Source organism: Erinaceus europaeus, chromosome X (assembly GCF_950295315.1).
Source record: "Erinaceus europaeus chromosome X, mEriEur2.1, whole genome shotgun sequence".
Classification (NCBI taxonomy): domain Eukaryota; kingdom Metazoa; phylum Chordata; class Mammalia; order Eulipotyphla; family Erinaceidae; genus Erinaceus; species Erinaceus europaeus.
Genome location: NC_080185.1, coordinates 93,990,484 through 94,011,275, shown reverse-complemented (window position 1 = coordinate 94,011,275; position 20,792 = coordinate 93,990,484).

Sequence of the window (20,792 nt, the reverse complement as noted above, 5' to 3'; positions counted from 1 at the left end):
TACAGGTATATATAAATAGCATAAAAGGACATAAATTATGGTGAGGTCTTGTATGATACAGCTAATCCTAACAATAGGATTTGCAAAGTTAGCCCAATGGCCAAATAATGGCCAAATAATAACTATCTATTGCCTTCTTAAACCCTAAGACAGCAGGGGCCTGCCCCTTTCTCTATAAAGCCCATACATCTCCCAGTCCTGGAACCTCTAGGGCAGGGCTCACTTTCCTGCTTGCTTCTCTCAATTTATACTGATAATGATACTGAATTCACTGATCCCAACCTAATCAATGTAACCAGTACCACCTCGGCATGTATCACTTTGAACTGTGTCCAGAGTTGTCAGGTGTGAAAGGTCAGTGCTTCAATGCTTCAGATTCATTAGTCTGGTGAGACCTTTCCTAGCTCATAGGACTCATCAATTCTATTTCAGGTGGTGCACTTCTTAACAAAGCCTCAAAACCTAGCTATAGAACAGGTCCCATGAGATAGGGCATATGTACACATGTAGCCATAAGTTATGGGAAAATCTATACCTTAAAGCAAAAGTGCAAATAGTTTTTAGTGAATCAACAAATGAAGAAATCAAGTAGAAAGACCTAAAAAGACACTATAAAGTAACATAAAATAGTTTCTACTTAGACCTAGATACCCTCCTCACCTACCTCCTATTACACTTCCCTCAATCACTCCAAAGCTAACCTTGTCAGATGAAGAAGTAAGGACTGCAAAAGCTGAATCAGGGAAAGAGACCTGCATACTTTAATGATGACTCATTAGTCACTACCAAGCCACCCTATCACCTGGGGCCCTAGTCAGGGAGTCCTGGTGATTCCCACACAGAAATGATGGGCCTAGACCTCTAACACAACCCTCTTGCCACTGTCACTGGTGATCTCCATCAGGAACAACATAATGGATCCCTTTGTGGGCCACTATAGTACCTTGCCCTCATGTGGATCAACAATGGTAGGGAATATTCTATTCTCCGAAGGACGGGTGGGCAACATACTCTATCACTCGAGGAAGATGGGTCCTGAAATTAGTGCAGCCTGGATTGTTTCTAGCTGTGACCACAGAATGAGAGCTCGGATCTACAGGGATGCAGAGGTTACATGGACTCCTGTGCAGAATATGGGATCAAATTGGTGGGGTTTACAATTAACATTTTATATACTTTCCCCATATTTGGGAGCTACTCTCTTCCCTGATCCAGCTTTCTAGTCCGTTTTCCAACTATGACACCACCTCCCCAGACAATAACTTGGGTCCACCTGCATAGTAGATATCAGGCTCAGGCAAAAACTAGTAAAGTCATGGGCCTCTTGGAATACACCTAAAACAGACCTACTAGCTTTTAATAAAATGGAGACCTTAAATTTTCATCTGCAATATTCTTGCCTTTAGATTCATGATTAATCAATAATTTGTTCTGCTTTATATCTTAACTCTTTTTCTGCCACCGGGTTCCAGATGTTACCGTCATGCCAACCTGACTTTCCTGGGCAGATGACCCCATCATCGTGTCCTGGAACCCTGCTTCCCCAGAGCCCTGCCCCACTAGGGAAAGAGAGAGACAGGCTGGGAGTATGGATTGACCTGTCAATGCCCATGTTCAGTGGGGAAGCAATTACAGAAGCCAGACCTTCCACCTTCTGCAACCCATAATGATCCTGTGTCCATACTCCCAGAGGGATAAAGAATAGGAAAGCTTTCAAGAGAGGGGGTTGTATATGGAATTCTGGTGGTGGGAATTGTGTGGAATTGTACCCCTCTCACCCTATGGTCTTGTCACTATTTCCATTTTATAAGTAAAAATAAAAAAAATACATAAACAGGGAGTCGGGCGGTATAGCATAGCGCATTAAGTGCAGGTGGCGCAAAGTACAAGGACTGGCGGGCGGGATCCAGTTCAAGGCCCTGGCTCACCACCTACGGGAGAGTCGCTTCATAAGTAGTGAAGCAGGTTTGCGGGTGTCTATCTTTCTCTCCCACTCTGTCTTCCCCTCCACTCTCCACTTCTCTCTGTCCTATCCAACAATGACGATATCAACAACAATAACAACTACAACAATAAAACAAGGGCAACAAAAGGGAATAAATAAATATTTTAAAATGTATAAACAATTGGGACCATGTGGTGGCGCAACTTTTTGACCTCACATGCTACAATGTGGATGGACTTTGGTTCAAGCCCTTTGTCCCCAGATACAGGAGGGAAGCTTTGTAAGTGCTGAAGCAGTGTTGCAGGTGTCTCTCTGTCTCACTCCCTCTCTATCTACCTGTTCCCTCTCAATTTCTGGTTGTCTCTATCCAATAAATAAATAAAGATAATAATAATAATAAAAGGAGACAAACAATCATCAGCATGGGGGGGGCCTAGGGGCGTGAGACACCCAGTTGAACACACAATTAAAACTATCAGCATCTATATACCTAATGAAATTACATCAAATTACATAAAACAACTAGTTGTTGTTAGAACTGAGGAGATACACTGATAGCAACAAAAGAAAAGTAGAGGGTGGTGGCATCCCATTTTCCCAAACAAAAAGTTCAGCTAGATAGAAAATTAAAGAGTAAACAAGAGACTTATATGAAGAAATAGATTAGACCTATTAGATGTCTTTTGCAGCCCTTCATCCCCAAAAAGTAGAAAACACATTCTTCTGGAGTCTATATAGAACATTCTTAAGGCTAGAGCATAGGTTGGGCCACAAGTACAGCGTCAATAAATTCAGGAGCATTGAGATTATTCTGAGAATCTTGGCATCCATGGGTAGAACTTAAGAAAGTGAATACCCGGTGTGAAATTTAGGCTAGTTGTGACCTACCGTAACAGAGTCTAGGCCTCTAAAGGGGAGATGGGAGAGGAGTGAGAGGACACTGAGGACCCAGTGCAGAATGGTGGAGAAATATTAAAGTTAGTGGTAGGAACACTGTGTAGATACCTATTACAGGGAGATAAGAAACTTCCCACAAGTGAAAACTATCAATACTTTGTACACCATCATTTTCTCCAACAAAGTAATTACAAATTGGTGTGTTAGCATTTCATCAGTGATATGTTCATAAATTAAGTCCAACTCCTAGTGGACTATATGAAATACCATTCAGAAATAACTTGAGTGCTTTTAGTGAACACATAACAACCTATTTAAGAGCATTTATTGGTTTTGATAATATACTATGATTATGGAAGATGCTTTGACTGGAGAAATGAGGTGAAGGATACATTGGACCTCTGTACTATCTTTGCAACTTCCTACTAGTTTATAATCACCTAACAGTAAAAAAAAAAAAATCGTTAACCCAATATTCGAATGATTCTCTATCCAGGACATTTTGTTTTTTACAACTGAGACTACATGCCAACACTTAGCATGCTTTTATTCTGCTTATATTTTTAATAACTTGCCCCATTCCATGAAGATTTATTCTAAACATAATTCGTGAAGACTAAATGATCTCTCGTGATATATGTATGTGACTTTTCTCCTCCTGGGCAGTTTGGCATTCAGAGAGACAGAGAAAGCCAGAGAAACTTCCCCTGCTACTGCTATGGTATGCCTATGAGGTAAGACATGAATCCTACCCATTAAGCTACCTCTCGGGCTCCACCTGTCTCTTTATTGTTACATTTCTGGTATTATAAAAATTCCTTTCAGAAGAGGTTATGAAAATATGATTGGTAAATAAAGCCCTTTTACACACATATTTCCCCTGTTTATATATATATATATATATATATATTAATTAATTAATTATTTGAGATATACAAAGAGAGAGACAGAGATGATAACACTGCTTAGCTCTGGCTGATGGTGGTGCTGGGGATTGAACCTGGGACCTCAGAGTCTCAGGCATGAAAGCCTTCTGCATAACCATTATGCTGTTACCCCAGCCTCTGTGTTTATATTTTTATAAAACGTTTCAGGAGGGGAGTCAGGCTGTAGCGCAGCGGGTTAAGCGCAGGTGGTGCAAAGCACAAGGACCGGCATAAGGATCCCGGTTCGAACCCCGGCTCCCCACCTGCAGGGGAGTCGCTTCACAGGCGGTGAAGCAGGTCTGCAGGTGTCTATCTTTCTCTCCCCCTCTCTGTCTTCCCCTCCTCTCTCCGTTTCTCTCTGTCCTATCCAACAACGACGACAACAACAATAATAACTACAACAATAAAACAACAAGGGCAACAAAAGGGAATAAATAAATAAAATGAAAAAAACATTTCAGGAGATACAAATTAGTCAGTAGCAGTGTGCATTACTAAAGCTTTTGATACATATCACCAATTTTTAAAATAAATTTGTACCAATTCATATCCCAAGAGTTAATTGTGTATGAACTCTTTCGTTGTACTCTTGCACTGTCATTGCTGAAAGAACACTTTAAGAGATGCTTCGAAAAGCAGATAGCTATAGAATTGGTGAAATGAAGACTAATATAATTTAACGTCCATTTCAGTTACAACAGAAACCACTTTGTTACATCTAGATAGATTTTCATTTTTCAAATTATAGCAGGTGAATGGCAAATAATGAGGGGTCGAGGTTAATTGCAGGATATTGATAAAATGCATTTACTAGAATTTCATAAATTTTAGAAAACTAGCTCTAAATTGGCAAATATGATTCTTGATTTTTAAAAGCAATGCTGGGCTAGCGTGGGGGTGCCTCTTCTCAGGCAGGTATTCTGTGGGTTGGAGAGAACGCGACTGGAGCCAGCCTGGGCTGCTACTCACTCAGCAACGCGAGAGAGATGACCCAGGAACAGAGCTCATGGTGGCAAGGCGATTCTATTCTTTATTGATCAGAGAGCCCAGGCTTTTAAAGGTCAGGCCCGGAAGTGGCAAGTCGGAAACGGAAATGGCTTGACATGGCTTAGAAAGGGCTGGAGAAAGGCAAAAGGGGCTGGGAAAGGTAGGAACTTCCTTAGCAACTGTTGCGAGGATTTTAACTGGTAGGATAGGCAGGGAGGGTCTTGAGGGTAGAATGAAGATAGATCAAAGGAATGGAATGGGTGGGGATCTTTCAGATAAAACAATGATTATGTAGATAACAAGGGAGCAGGCCACAGTATCAGGAATGCAGGGTGCTTTGAGACAGAGAGCCTGAAAGACGAGGCAAACCTTGGGGGGTTTTGTCCCTCCTTGCTGGACCTCTCAGTAGAGAGAGAGAGACTGACAGGATGGATGTCCCCTCAAGTCAAGCCCTGCCAAGCTCAACCACATCCTCACAATTTCCCGACAAAGCAAGTTATCTGTTTCACAGTCCTGCCATTCTTCAAGACAAGTGAATTTATGTGAATTACTCAGGTGGGATTAATTCCAATTTCCCCTTCAAGATCTTTTTTCTCCACATTACTTTCTCCACATTACTTTCTGTCATAGGAGGCTGTTCACTATGGTTTGTAACAGGTCTGCAGATGCTCTAACTTGTAATTGGATTTACACAACAGAAAGGCAACTGAGATAAGGAAGTAAAATTGGCACCGGATGGTGGCACACCTGATAGAGCGCATATGTTGCAACGCACAAAGGACTGGGGTTCAAGTGCCCACCCCCACCTGCAGGGGAAGAACTTCACAAGTGCTGAAGCAGTGGAGCAAGTGTCTCTCTTTTTCTTTCCTTTTCTCTTTTTTTAAAATTTTTATTGCTTTCATTTACTGATAGAGACAGCCAGATATAGAGGGGTTAGGGGAGATAGAGAGGGAGAGAAAGAAATACATCTGCAATACTACTTCACCACTTGCAAAGCTTTCTCCCTGCAGGTGGGGACTGGTGACTGGAACATGGATCCTTGCACATTGTAACATGTGTGCTTAACCATGTGCACCACCACTTGGCCCTTTTCTCTCTCCTCTATCTCCCCCTCCCTTACTGATTTCTGTCTGTTTTCTATCCAATAAATGAACAAAATATTTTTAAGGATGTAAAATTGGGGAAATTATTCTTTCTTGAGGAAGTCTCTAGGGGCTATTTATGCCCTCAACTAGTGATCATAGTTCCAATCAAGGCAATCAAGATGACCTTTCCATATGAATTCATCTTTTCAGAATCTAATTATTTTGATTCCTCTTAAGGAAGGCCACAACTATGCTGTCATTTTTCTCCAGTATCCTTTCTATTTTTATAGTCTACTCGCCCCACTACTCAAAATTTTCTCTACTATTAAACCTCCCTAAAATTATCTGAAATTGTTTTAGGCTTCTTTTTCTGGGTGGGTCCCTTTTGTAAAGAGGGAGATATCTCTGAAGACACTGGGAGCAACCTCTTTATTTGCAGAGAAGTAATGGAGCCTGTGCTTATAGGGGTTATTTTTTTTTAATTGTCTTTGCAGTTGGTCCCAATCAACTAGGGTGAGATAAAAGAGACACTTTTCTAGGGCAAATGTGTAAAGTGGCACAAAAAATGAATAATCAAGATAAAACTTACTGCAGCATTTAGAAGTGTAAATTTAGTGCAAGACAGCATGATGGACGGAAAACCAGAATCTCATATAAAGACAGAGTGAGTGCTTTTGATTTTTCCCTTTGCCTGCAGACTCCACTTTGACACAACACTATGCCTGTGTGTTTTCAATATGCACAAATGCACTGGTTTTATACATCTCAGTAGCTAAAAGATCTATAGAAATCACTTAGTTTTGCTACATGTTATCATAGCTTAGGAAGTGTTCTCAGCTCCTTGGGTCCCTGGAACCCATGGTGTTTTCTTTTTAAACACTCCATTGACCCTTCTGCTATTACCTAGAGTGCTTGCATAAAATTCTTAAAATCATTATTTACTTACGTGTCTGTTTATTTATTAATTTATTTTTGCTCAAAAGCATGAATGTCTTCACATTATTCAGAAAAAAAAAAAAAAGATAGGGGTTGGGCTGTAGCACAGCGAGTTAAGCGCACCTGGCGCAAAGCGCAAGGACTGGCATAAGGATCCCAGTTCGAGACCGGAGCTCCCCACCTGCAGGGGAGTCGCTTCACAAGCGGTGAAGCAGGTCTGCAGGTGTCTATCTTTCTCTCTCCCTCTCTGTCTTCCCCTCTCTCTCCATTTCTCTCTGTCCTATACAACAACGAAGGACATCAGCAACAATAATAACCACAACAAGGCTACAACAATAAGGACAGCAAAAGGGGGGGGGGGAATGGCCTCCAGGAGCAGTGGATTCATGGTGCAGGCACCGAGCCCCAGCAATAACCCTGGAGGAAAAAAAAAGATAATCCAAATTCCTTAGCATAGTCAACTAGGCCATATAAGGTCTGCCTACCCATCACTACGTGATACTCATTTTCCACTACTTCAGTATTTACACACAACATTAAGACAAAAACCAGATGCACTCTGACCGGTAAGTAGCCGCTGGATTGGCAGAAACTACAAAAGAGCTATAAATTCTTGATGGAAATATAATAATCTTGGACTTCCCTTAGTAGCATATCTATTATAATAGGTTAATGTCCCTCGAGAATCATTATAAACATTACTGGTTCCTATGGGACACAAGACTGTTATTGAAGGTGAGCTTCCACATTTGATGTTGTGAAACTTGTTCCCCTGTACCTTAACCACCACTTGGGGGACTAATGACAATAGGGACAGTGATGCCATTGAACCCTTGTATGATATGCAACTGCAAAGACTCAACTGTAAAACATAAACTGGGGCTAGAGAGGTAGTGAAGTGGTAGTGCACCAGATTTCCATGCCTGGGTCTTGGTTTAATCCCCAGCACCACCATAAACCAGAGTTAATTAGTGCTCTGGTTTCTTTCTCTACATTAAATGAATAATACTCTTTACAGTTAATCACAGGATATATTTCTTTCCAAGAAAACAAAACAAAAATCAGTGGGATAGATAAGACAGGATATTGCCCTATTAGAAAGAAGACTGATGACAAGTTGTGTCCCACAAAAGTTTTGAGAGTCTAAAGGTTCAGTTGAACTTGGGAAGATCAATAATGGGAGTTATATATTTTAAAAAGTAATACTCAAAGACCTCTTAGTCTCATTCCTATCCTTCCCATCCCATTATCATGCAATTTCTCTATTTACAATTTATCTTTCCTATATATTATTTGAAAATGCAGCTAAACAATTTTCTTACATGAAGACACAAATGCATATAAAGACATAGTGAATATGTGTGTATATATAACAAAGGTAAAATATTATTGCTCATATATTATATAGTATTAAATATTTTATGATAATAGCATACATGATCTATAGTGCTCATATTCTTATTGGTGGACCTGCAAATTATTTTGAATTAAATTACTATTTCAATTATTATTAAATATAAGTCCATAACAAATAAATCTTGTTTTTTACCTCCAGGGTCATTGCTGGGGCTTGGTGCCTACACTACAAATCCACTGCTTCTGGAGGCCATTTTTCCCATTTTGTTGCCCTTGTTGTTGTTGTTATTGTTGCCATTTCTGTTGTTGTTGTTGGATAGGACAGAGAGAAATCAAGAGAGGAGGGGAAGACAGAGATGGGGAGAAAGATAAGACACCTGCAGACCTGCTTCACTGCTTGTGAGGTGACCCCCTTGCAGGTGGCGAGCTGGGGGCTGGAACCGGATTCCTTACATCTGTCCTTGGGCTTTGTGCCGTATGAGCTTAACCTGCAGCTCTACTGCCCTGCCTCCCACAAATAAATCTTGTACTTGTGCTTTCTTCTGTTCATGAAATTGTGTCAGTAGGGCACACTGCTAGAAGAACTGTTGTTTCAAAGTATGAATACATAAGTGATTTTGTTAGATATCACCAAATTCCACTGCATAAAGACTGTCATCTTTATGCACATGAACAAAATTTGAGTTCCATAAATATCTGCAGAGGAGAATGTTTTCAAAAATAGCTGATAGAGTAGAAAATACATATAATTATGTATCTGTAAAAATTGAAACTTATAAGGAGAAAACATACTGAAATATGCATGGTTTGAATAAGTGAGTTGGCTGAAATAAGAACTTAAAACTGAAAAATACTAAACTAAATGGCATAGTAAAACTATGCAGTAAAAGCAGTAAAAATACAAGTATAACTGCTGAAAATTAAAACAATACTATGAAGGATAAATCTGATTAGTTCCCAGGATTCAGAGGGAATGGCAAAGAAATGTCAATCATGATAAAATACCTATAAAGAAGCTCCAGTAACACAATTATAGGCGTTTCTCAAGAAGAAAAAAAACACACTTAAAATAGATACAGTGATTCAAGCTAGAGTGGAAGGAAGATATCCTAGCATGGGAATTAATAAAAAGTCAGAATTAAAATCCTATGGACTGAATGAATAAATGTTTTTTTTTTTTTTTTTTTTGCCTCCAGGGTTATTACTGGGGCCCAGTGCCTGCACCACAAACCCACTGCTCCTGGAGGCTATATTTTCCCCTTATGTTGCCCTTGTTGTCTTATGGTTGTTGTGGTTATTATTATTGTTACTGATGTCATTATTGTTGGATAGGACAAAGAGAAATGGATACAGGAGGGGAAGAGAGAGAGGGGGAGAGAAAGATAAGACACCTGCAGACCTGCTTCACTGCTCATGAGGAGACCCCCCTGCAGGTGGGGAGTCGGGGATTAGAACTGGGATCCTTACACGGGTCCTTGAGCTTTGTGGCATGTGCACTTAACCCGCTGTGCTACCGCCCAACCCCCTGAATAAATTATTTTTTGAAAAAAAAAACGCTAACTCATATAACCCTCAAAGCAGAAAATCGTGTAGGGTCCAGCCATGATGCACTTTGTTGAGAACACACATTATAGTGTGCAAGGATCAGAGTCCAGGGGGAAACTTTGCAAATGGTAAAGCAGTGCTACAAGTCTCTCTCTCTGCCACTTCCCTCTCAATTTCTCTGTCTCTAACCAAAATAAATAAACAAAAATATTTTTTTAAATACTGTAATATCATTGCCCTTATTCAGCTTTTGTATTCCTTGCTTTGATAAGGTTAGCTTTGGATTGAGTGAGGGAAGTGTAATAGGAACTAAGTGAGGAGGGTATCTAAGTTTAAGTAGATACTAGTTCATTATGAACTTTATACTGATTCACTGCAGACTATTGTGTATTTTTGCTTTCGGGTATATATTTTTCCCTAATTTATGGATACATGTGAACGAGCTCTATCTCACGGGATCTGGTCTATATCTAGGTTTTGGGACTTTGTAAGGAAGTGAACCACCTGGAATGGAATTAGAGAATCGTATGAAAGGAAAAGGTCTCACCCGAGTAATGATGCTGAAGGGTTGACATTCCACACCTGATGTCTCTGGACACAGTCTGAAGTGAAACATGCTGAAGTGATACTCATTGCCTTAATTAGGTTGGGACTGGCAGCTGCAATATCATTTGGTATGAACTGAGAGAAGCATGCAGGAAAGTGAGCCCCTGCCCAACTCCCTATTCATTAAAGTGTAAGAATAAAGATGACATAAACCATTGATCCCCCTAATAAAGAAAAAAAACAGAATAAAGATGACAGATTGTACTCCCTCCCAGGCAGCCATGCTAGTGTACTTGCACAGCCAATGCATTCCCGCCCCCCCCCCACACACACACACGCCTTTTTAACCCCTTTTCCCAGCCACTTGGTGAGGGAGGGCTTCCCAAGGACTCTTCTGCCTTTGGCAGGTTAGGAAAAGAGGAGCCAGGCCTCAGCAAAGCCAGGTCACCCCTCCTAGGAATGGGCAGATCCCCAGGCGGCGCAACCCTAGTATGCAGATTAGGTATTACCACGTAGGGGAGATAGCAGGGGGTGGGGTGGGGGTGGGGGTGGTGAGGAGGGGGCGGGGCTGCGTGCCCGCCGGGGCGTCACCCGGCCCCGCCCTCCCCACACGCACTAGCATTGTGAGCGCACAAGGCTTGGCTGGCTCTTAACACCGGAGCCTCAGAGGCTGAGCCACAGTCCACAGAGGGAGGGGCGTGAGGCGGAGCGCGCGCCTTGAGCTGGGACCAACACCACCCAGATCCCTGACCCGGCCTCCAGCTCGAACACGGCCTCGACCATCAGGCCGTAGTGGACCATCAGTTTCGAGTGGAAGACCCTTCGTGTCCCATCGGTTGTCCAGCTGCCGGTAAAACACTTTGAACAGCAGAGGAAACACTCCCTCCTGACTCGCCCCTTGTCCTATTCTCCAAAGTCACCTCTAGGACTCCAGTCTCAGTGGTTCCAGCGAGCCGAGCCGATCCATCATCATGTCTGAGCCCAACCCGAACACCAAAGAGGAGAGCACCTCCAAGTCTGACACTGGGGATTCCCAGGTTGAAAGATCTGTCACACCCTCCCAATCCGTAGTACTATCTGTTCATGAGGCAGCCCCGCCCTCGGCGAGAGGCTCCCCTCGGGTATCCTTAACGGAAATACCATCATCTATCGATTCCCCCCGAGTGGCGTTAAGAGAGCCTGAGCAATCATTCCTTTCTGCCTTAATCGGAGTAGCTCCATCAGTGCCTCCCACACCTACTAACACCCCGCAAGTATCTTCACATGGGATATCCTTGCCTTTGGTACTAGGCTCTTTCCTGAGTTCTGTGCAAGGGGGGTTTGGGGCACCTCATTTCGCCTACATGTCACAAGTAGGACCCACCACCCGTTTTATAATGCCCAGCTACTTCAGTACAAGAGGTGACTCTGCCCAGCTTTCAGTCACCTCTCGGGAATCTGTACAAGGGTCCGCTCCATCTTCATTGTCCACCACCCCCCGAGGCTCACTAGAGGAAGACATCATTCTAGGCCAGGGAAGACTCCCGCCAGTACCAGGGCGCTTCTTGACATCATTGCCCAGCTCCATCATTAACGCCATACCAGAACCTGATTTGCCCATGAGCTTTTCAGATTTAACACTAGAAACCCTTCAGCCCATAGGGCTAAAACTTCTGGGTAAATCTACGGTAGGATCAGCTCAGCCCAAGGACTCCCCAGGAGTCTCGGGAAGAGGGCTGGCTCCGCCCTCGGTGCCAGGCTCCTCCCAGGTGTCAGCAGAAAGATCGGCTCCACCCTCCGGCTCTCCCCGAGACTTATTTGAAGGGCGCGCTCTGCCCTCGGCTGGCACCTCTGCTACACCTACGCCTGAGGAGAACCCCCGCCGGAACATGGCGAGTCCGGAGAAGGCGAGTATTGCGGGCCACATATTCGACGTAGTCGTAATAGGAGGCGGCATCTCAGGTCAGTGTGGACCTCAGCAATATCTAAGGGGCCCTAGTCAGCCCCGGGCTGGAGATTTGCTGTCACGCTGTAGCGCTTTTTGTCTTTTTTTTTCTTTTTGGTGTGTGTGTGTGTGGGGGGGGGGGGTCTTGCTCCGAATGCGGCAGTGTAGCCATGACTTGCCTTGGATCCTGAGACCACGACAGCGACAGCTACAGGGCTCTGGGCCAGCATTGCTGGTGGAGTGACCTGGGGGAAGCCAGGGACAATGGTTTTACTATTCTGTCAAAAGTCAACAGTTATTTAGTTCTTTCTGTGCAGTTGCGTTTTGTGTTTTACGCGGATTTTTCTCTGTCCTCAGTAGTCCTGTGAGGTGGGGAATATACAAAACCGAGAAATAAAGTCTGAAGAGTTTCAGTCACTCTCCAGAGGTCGAATCTCCAAGCCAGGAAGTAGTTGAATGATTTTTCTTTCATTTAAGACCCTCACTCTAAATTCTGCAGTGGTTGCCTAGCTTCACTGGTTTCATGTTCCTTGCCTTAAGCAGAACATCAGCATAAAGATTTGTGTTTTGAAGTCACTGCACTGTTATTCCAGTTCTGCTTTTTCTTTAAGCATCTCTGTTGGCAACACTTGCTGAGTAGCAAAGAAAGAAGGAAAGGTTTCTACAGGAGATATTTTAAAAATTAGAAATAGAATACCGGGGTGGAACCTTAATGTTTAATGCACTGTTGTGTTCGTTTCTTTGCATTTTTTAAAACAAATTACAAGAAGGTTTAGGGCACTTGTTTCCACAGGAAATTTCTTCCTAAAGCAGAATCTGAAGACAATGCCATTTTAGATCCTTTGATAAAAGCTCCCAGTTCTTGAATCTTTGGGGAACTGCTTGAGGAGTCACAGGGTACCTCTGTTCAGACTAGCTGACCAATTCAGTGACACTTGAGGTTTTTTAAGCAGTTACATCACAATTGACATATGGAATTCTCTTGTGTTGTCATAATTGGGAAAATGTAAATTTAAGAATTCTGTCAGCCCTAGCTAGAATCTCACACTTAGCTGTCTTCTGCCCAGTGTGGGTGTTAATATTTTCTGGGTTATAAATCCAGGGTCTGACTTAAAAGAGGGAGGGGAACAATGGGAGGTAATAAGTGGGAAGGAGGTCCCACAGTAGCCATTTGTGGGTCCTTTTGAGGAAACTCAACATTCTTACTCAGTCTGGTGTGGAGATAGAGTTTGACTTTGTTGAGGAAAAATAGGAAATCATCAGAAAAGAGACTGATTTGCAATATTGCTTGGCCAGTTCCAACCTGTGCAAGCAACGAGGGGGAGAGAGAGAAAGAGATAATGTTTCTTGAAGCATTATAGAGAATCAGATGGTGATGGAGAATAAGGAAAAGAAATATTTCCCTTAAATCCTTCCTTCATTTATTTTTATTTTCATTCACCAAGCGCTTGTGTGTCTGCAATGAATTGGTATGGTGTTTCCAAAGATATAGTCATTCTAGGCAAACAGCTTTGAAGAAATTTGATTGTTGATCAGTGAAAAATAAATATGATAATATACTGTATAAATTGATTAGGAGTTCTGTCTCTCCTCTCATTTCCTTATCTATGTTTCACAATTGGGATTCTTTCTGGGAATCTTATTCCTATCTTTCATTTATTCTCTTTAATCCCAGTATTCCATAAGGAACATTCTCTCTCTCTCTCATCTCTCTCTCGTCTCTCTCATCTCTCTCTCTGCCTCACCATTTGTTCTTTCTCCCTTTCCACACTTCCAGTACTCAGTCATGAGCAGAGGTGGATTTACTATGTGACTAATGAACTTTATGCTTTATGACCTTTCCACTGCAGGTCCTTTTAGGCGCTTTTCCTAAATAAATAGCCAGATTCATAGCAAATCATACTCATACTATTTTTTGTTTTGTTTTGTTTGTTTGTTTGGCTTGTTGACAGGTTTCTTCTAATGTTCTGTCTATCAATTAGGTTTGAGTGATATTTAAAAATACAGAAAATGACCAGACATTATTGCTTTGTGACTGTGATGCTTTCCAGGGTGGTTCACAAAAGCAATGCAAATCTGACCCAAGATAAATCTGGGAATAGATGGGTGTTTTACACAGGTATTGAGAGACACTACTTCTCAAGCATTGTTGAGAACTCAGCAACATATCATTTCTGTGTGTCCTTGTAGTATCCCATGTGAGAACCAATATTAATATTTAGATGATTTCTGACAATTCCTGTAATTTTTGTTTCAATTTCCACACTTTAATATGCTTTATTCATACAATTATTATGTAATATATGGCTAATACTTAGTGTCTCCAGGTACTATCCCTGTTCTATAGCAAAATGACTCACAGAAGAATAAAATATTCTAAATGACATTCCTCAAAGTCAGTCCAAGTAACAGAATCAGAATTATCTTTTACTGTTTAGTAATTAGTATATTTACTTTATTTTACTTTTATTATAAATAATAAGTTGTCTTACAGATACAAATCCCTTATTTTACCTCCCAGTTAGATGATTTTATATATATATATATATATATATATATATATATATATACACATACATACATATACACGTTAGTGGTCAACAGAGAACCCTGCTCATTTTTAAGTAGTAGAATGATATCTTTAAAATGCTCTAGCTTTTATCCAATATCTGTTAATTATTATCCATTCTTTTTTGACACTTCTTTCATATTTCCTGTGACTGGAATATACAGCAGTCTGATTTTTTTTATCCCATACTAGTTGTTCCTTCTCTGTTATGCTTCCTTTATTGTTTTCTTCAAAACCAATAAAATGATTTAAGACCAAGTAAAATAGTATTTTTTCATTTTTACTTTTTCAATATTATATCAACATTCTATTACAGTGTGCCCACATTCTTTTGAACTTCTAGCTTTGAAATGGTCTTTTATTCATCACTTTGGGGCTCTTATGTATTCTCTCCCTTTCTCCTTCTAGGACTTCTGATTTCCTTTGTCTGTGGAAAGTTCTGTAGACTCTAATTTAGATTCTTTTATTTCTCTCCTTATTTTCCCATTGAACTTCTCCCCCGACCTTATCTACTTCAGGGTGTTTCACGTTTGAATGTCTTGTTCTTTCTTTCTTCATATTCCATATGCCCAGAATCTGCCATACTTTCCAGCCCAGCTTGTGTTCCTCAGTTCCTTATCTCAGTTCTTGGTACCACTGCTCTTTCCACTATTTTGATACATCCTTTCTTTTTATTCCCTCAGCTTGATAACTGTTAATTGATAAAACTTTATACAATAAAATCACAGAACATTAAAAGAATCAGCAAAAGGAGAACTCCTGTAGCTTCCAGTGGGGGAAATGGGGAAGCTGAAGTTTGGTGGTGGGAATAGTGTGGAATTATATCCCTGTTACCTCATAATTTTGTAAATCAGTATTAAATCACGAATAAAAATTAAAATAGAAGCAAACAAGCAAAAAAGTCAGCAATGTTATAAAAATGATGGTCCACAAGAAATTCAGACTAATTAACATTTTTATCTTCTTTTTTTTTTTTTTTTTTTTAGAGTGGTATTTTTTTATTTTTATTTATTTATTTATTTATTTATTTATTTATTTACTTAAGAAAGGAGACATTAACAAAACTGTAGGATAGGAGGGGTACAACTCCACACAATTCCCGCCACCCAATCTCCATATCCCACCCCTCCCCTGATAGCTTTCCCATTCTCTATCCCTCTGGGAGCATGGACCCAGTCAACATTTTTATCTTCTATGCCTAGTCAAAGGACTCCTCTAACTTCTCATATGGGCTGGCCCTCTTCTCCATTCCCAATGACTCCTCTGTTGTCAGGATAAGCCTCTGATCCCTTCAGATCACTTGTTATGACTATCCTCCCTTTGCTTTGGGCTCTACCATTCTATCCTGCAGTGATCTCCCTGACTTATTTAAAAACAACAACATTTATTTCATTGCTTTGTTCTTTTGATAAGGATCTTCAGTTGATTTTTAATCAACTTCTCAAGCATTTTCCAACCCCCCTTTCCCCATACCTACCACTACCACCACCACACAGCTCCTCGTACTCAATTATCTGGGAACCACTTTTTCTGACACGTAGCATAGTCCATTATCCCCATCATGGACTTGAATTTTAGTCATATTGTCCTTTTTGTCCTCAGTGTTACACAACTTTTATTTTGTTGTTCTTCTTTCTCTGTTTTTGGCTTTTCTCAATGTTGAAATGAATAAAGAAAAAATAGAATTTGATTAAAAGAAGATACAATAAATAACTAAGACACAAAAAACAAGCAGCTTATTCTGAATGAAAAGTTTTCTTAATCGTTGCAAAACCACACTTCTGTGCTGCCAAGTTCTGTGCTAAATTATTTAAAATAGTCCTAGTAGAAATGATTCTTCAGGGCAATGTATTTCAGCAAAAAGGGAAATTGTGGTAAACTGTAGACTCCATTGTCTGCATTTAGAACATTTGACAATCTTGCAAAATAGCCTGTCTGTTTCAGATTATGAGAAAGCTTGAATTTAGCACAGAACTTTTCATTCAGCATAGCTGCTTGATTTTTGTGTCTTAGTTATTTATTTATCTTCTTTTAATCAATTTATATTTTTCTTTATTCATTTTTTTTACCAGAACACCGCTCAGCTCTGGCTTATGCTACTGAACTAGAGCTCTTTGAACCACTGTGTTTTTACTTGTAAAACTAGAGGTCAGAATAAGTTATATGTGGTGTAACTTCCAGCTTCTTTTTTTAGTTATTAGTTGTTTCTTTCAGGTCCATATCAAAACTTCTATTATCCATGTTATATTCTGGAAATAGTTTGCATCATATATATATATGTGTGTGTGTGTGTGTGTGTGTGTGTGTACACACATATGATCAGAGTCTGGGTCTCTCTTAAATGTGTTCATTTACACCTTCTTCTCATGGTTCATCTGAACCTTAATTTAAGAGCTATTTTTTGAGTTGCTGCTAGAGTAAAATAAATAAAACTCCATTTCCTAGCAATACTAAATTGATTGACTAGGCATGAGTGTCAATAAAAATATAAAATGCAGACGATAAGCTTTGAGAGTTAATTATGTATTAAGTATGTTCAAATGTCATGGAACTGCAGCCCAGGGTTGCTAAAAAGAATCAAAATGGAGGCTCCAAGGTATCAAGCAAATTTTCAAATTCCACAAATTCTCAGTGGCATAACTTAAACTTGAACCCTTAAGATATTACTGCCAGGACAGTTCTCCTTCTTTACCCTGCCTGACTGGGTTTAATTTATAGGCTCATTGATAGAGCCATAGGAAACTATGTAATTGTTTTACAGTAAACTATGTAATTGTTTTACTTTGATAGTCTAAAACCTAGTGAATATTATCTCATAGCAATTTATATTGTAGAATACATTACATGGACTATACTGATTCATGAACATTTAAATTTTAAAATATAGGACATTCTATAACACTATTATAACTTTCATATGAAGAATTTCTTTCTTTTTTTTGAATTCCAAGGAAGATGACTATTTAGGTAACTGTTTCCAGATTATACAAGTTCATTATGAACTTTAGTTTAACTTAGAGACCCCTTTGTTGCATATATTGATAAATTTATTTATTCAATATTTGTTGATTATAGAATTACTGTCTACCTTGAGCAAAATTTGTGGACTTTGCTCTATTTTCCTGCTTCAAGAATATTACTTCTAAAATTTCCCTGTGAGCTGATGTTTGACTGTACTTTGTGTTATCCATGGAAAATTCAATTCAGAAGTCTGAACATGTAGTTATATAAAAAAAAAATTCCGTTGATCAGAGACCACTGACTAATAGAAAATTATTTTTAAAATGTTGTATGTGGTGTGTCCACTATACACATTCCTAGCTGTTGGGTAAACATTAAAGCTGAAGGAAAGTAACTAGGAATGACGAAAAACTAGAAGAGCCTTCAGAGCATAGAATTACACTAAAGTTTTGACTTTTTTTTTTTTTTTGCTACCAGGATCACTACTGTGTCAGGGCTCTGTGCTTACACTATTCTGTAACTTTTGTGAAACTTTTTTTTTATAGCTAGAGTGTTAGAGACAGAAATAGGAAGGATAGAATGAGAGGCACTATGTCACTGCTTCACAGCTTTGTGAAACTCTCCCAGTCAAGTATCCTCTTATGGTATCCAGGGCCTAGACGCCAGATTCTTATACATGGTAATGTGTGCACTGTACTAGGCAAACTCCTGATTGTCTTAGCTTGTGCTCTAGACATTGCTCATCTGGGACACTTTCCATGGAAGTTTGCTACTAAAAATATTTAAACAATCTTGAAGATAAAATCTGCTCCCAAAATATTTTTGAGGTGTCTATTTTTTTTTAAAGCAGAGGGTATAGAAATACTGAGTTAAACAAATCTTATCAGTCTCTTTAATATGCCCTTATAGACCATCTATTTCTCAGGAGAAATATCATGGGGTGTGCTATCTTCCGTGAATATTGATACTTTCTCTGGGAGTATCCAGAGGACTCATGTTCCATAACCCATTTTAGAAACTAGTGTTTTTAAACCATAGTGCATCCTAGTATGTAGACAATTTGAGGACAGCATATTAAGTTTCAAGGAAAGAATGGGGGAATAATTGATTAAGAGATAATTACATTCCGTAACTTGGGTGAGAGCCACTTATCTAAAGTGAAGATGAGTGGTGGACAATAATCAAATAAAGTAGGGCTGTCTAGACAACCTGTCTGTCCAACTCTAGGCAAATTGAAGTTAATTGTTATTATTCACATACTTATCATCTGAGACAATGCTGCCTTTTAGCTAATTGAAGAGATTAGAAAATTTGTCATTTTAAAACAGTTACTTATTGGATAAGGACAAAATATAGGTGACACAGACATAGGTAGACAGGAATAGTTGCAAGTATTAAAATAATATTTAAGATAGATTTTCAATATTAGTACCTTACCATTAGTTGATAAAATTATGAGACCTCAGGGTACAATATCACACATATGTGCTAGTGTGTATGAGTCACTTCACCCACCACCAAAATCCAGTAGCCCCGCCCCCCCGTCAGGACAAATTTTATGTGCACATTTTTATTCTCTTCTCTTCTTTGATTAAAAAATAACTGTCAATACTAGTTCAAAAACCAGAAAAATTACTAGTAGTATTAAAAATCTGCTGACTGATTTAAGCATAGGTGTTAAAATAATCTGGTACTCTACCCTTTCTAGTCTTTCTTAGTTAATTGAGATACATATGATTTAAATTACATTAAAAACTTCCCTTTCCCTGTAATCCAGTTTAGTGTGGCCTTTGGTTTTCTTAGTGATTTCTTCTGTTCGTTGTAATAAATGTTTGAGTATCTGTAACATGATAGACCCTACTCTTGCAGCGTAAAGATATGTAACACATATCTGTATTCAAGCAGATCAGAGCACACTAATTAAGAAGCAGATTTCTGGGCAAGAGATTCTAATGACCTGGATAAGAATAGCCATAGTTGCAGTAATGAGAAGTGGTCAGACACATAACATATTTTGAGACTACAATGATGTATTAGGATTGCCATCTGAGTGAGTGTGTCATATGACAAAGCAGAATCAAGAATGGCTCTCAGGGTATTGACCTGAGGTACTGGCCATTACTCCCTTGAATAGAGTTGGGCGAAAAAAATGAGTTAAGGGATATGTCCTTTTTGTGTCCTGTTTTCTTGGAAATTTTATTCTAATGAGAGAGCATTAAAAACAACATAAAAATACTTATTGCCACCAGGCATATATGTAATGAATATATAATCTCCACCTGACTCATTCCATTTATATTATAACATTTAAATAATGCACCAGTTATTTATGTGAGCTAAGAAAAAAAAACTGAAAGCGGAGTAATGACAGCTATGTTGGTTGCTGTAGTGATAGCGGGACAGTGGAGTCATTGGACCTTTTTAGTGAGTGATATATGACATTTCAAGGATTGTTCTAGAGACAATGGGCAGATACCAGATCATTTGTTCTAGAAAGAAAACTAGAAATTAAACTGGAAGAGAATGAAATGAAACAAGTGGATGTTTTTCTTTATTTTTCTAAAAAGATGTGCTTAAAGAGGTAAGGTAGCTGAAGAAGTAATAGAACCCATGGTAGAGCAAATACATTCTCGTGTGAGGACCCAGGTTCAAGTCTCTGGTTCTCACCTGCAGGTTGAAAACTTCATGAGTGGTGAAACAGTGCTGTAGGTGTCTCTTTCTCTCTGTGTGCCTTTCTATGCCACTTATCTGTAGTTACCTTCTATCAAAAAAAAAGTTGTTAAGGCCACCAAGAGTGGTTGAATTGTGGTGCAGGCTCTGAGCCCAAGAAATAACTCTGGTTTTATCGTCATCATCACCATTATTCAAAAAATAAATAATAATAAGCCATAGGAAAGTGCCTTTGACCCAAAAGAGAAAGCAGTGGTTAAGTTTCACAGTGAAAAGACACCTGAGCTTTGTATCCCAGGACCACTTCTCCTTTCCTTTCCTTTTTTATTATTGATTCAATAATGATCAACAAGATTGTAGGATAAGAGGAAAACAATAATATATAATTCCCACCACCAGAGTTCCATATCCCACATCCTCCATTGAAAATTTCCCTATTCTTTAT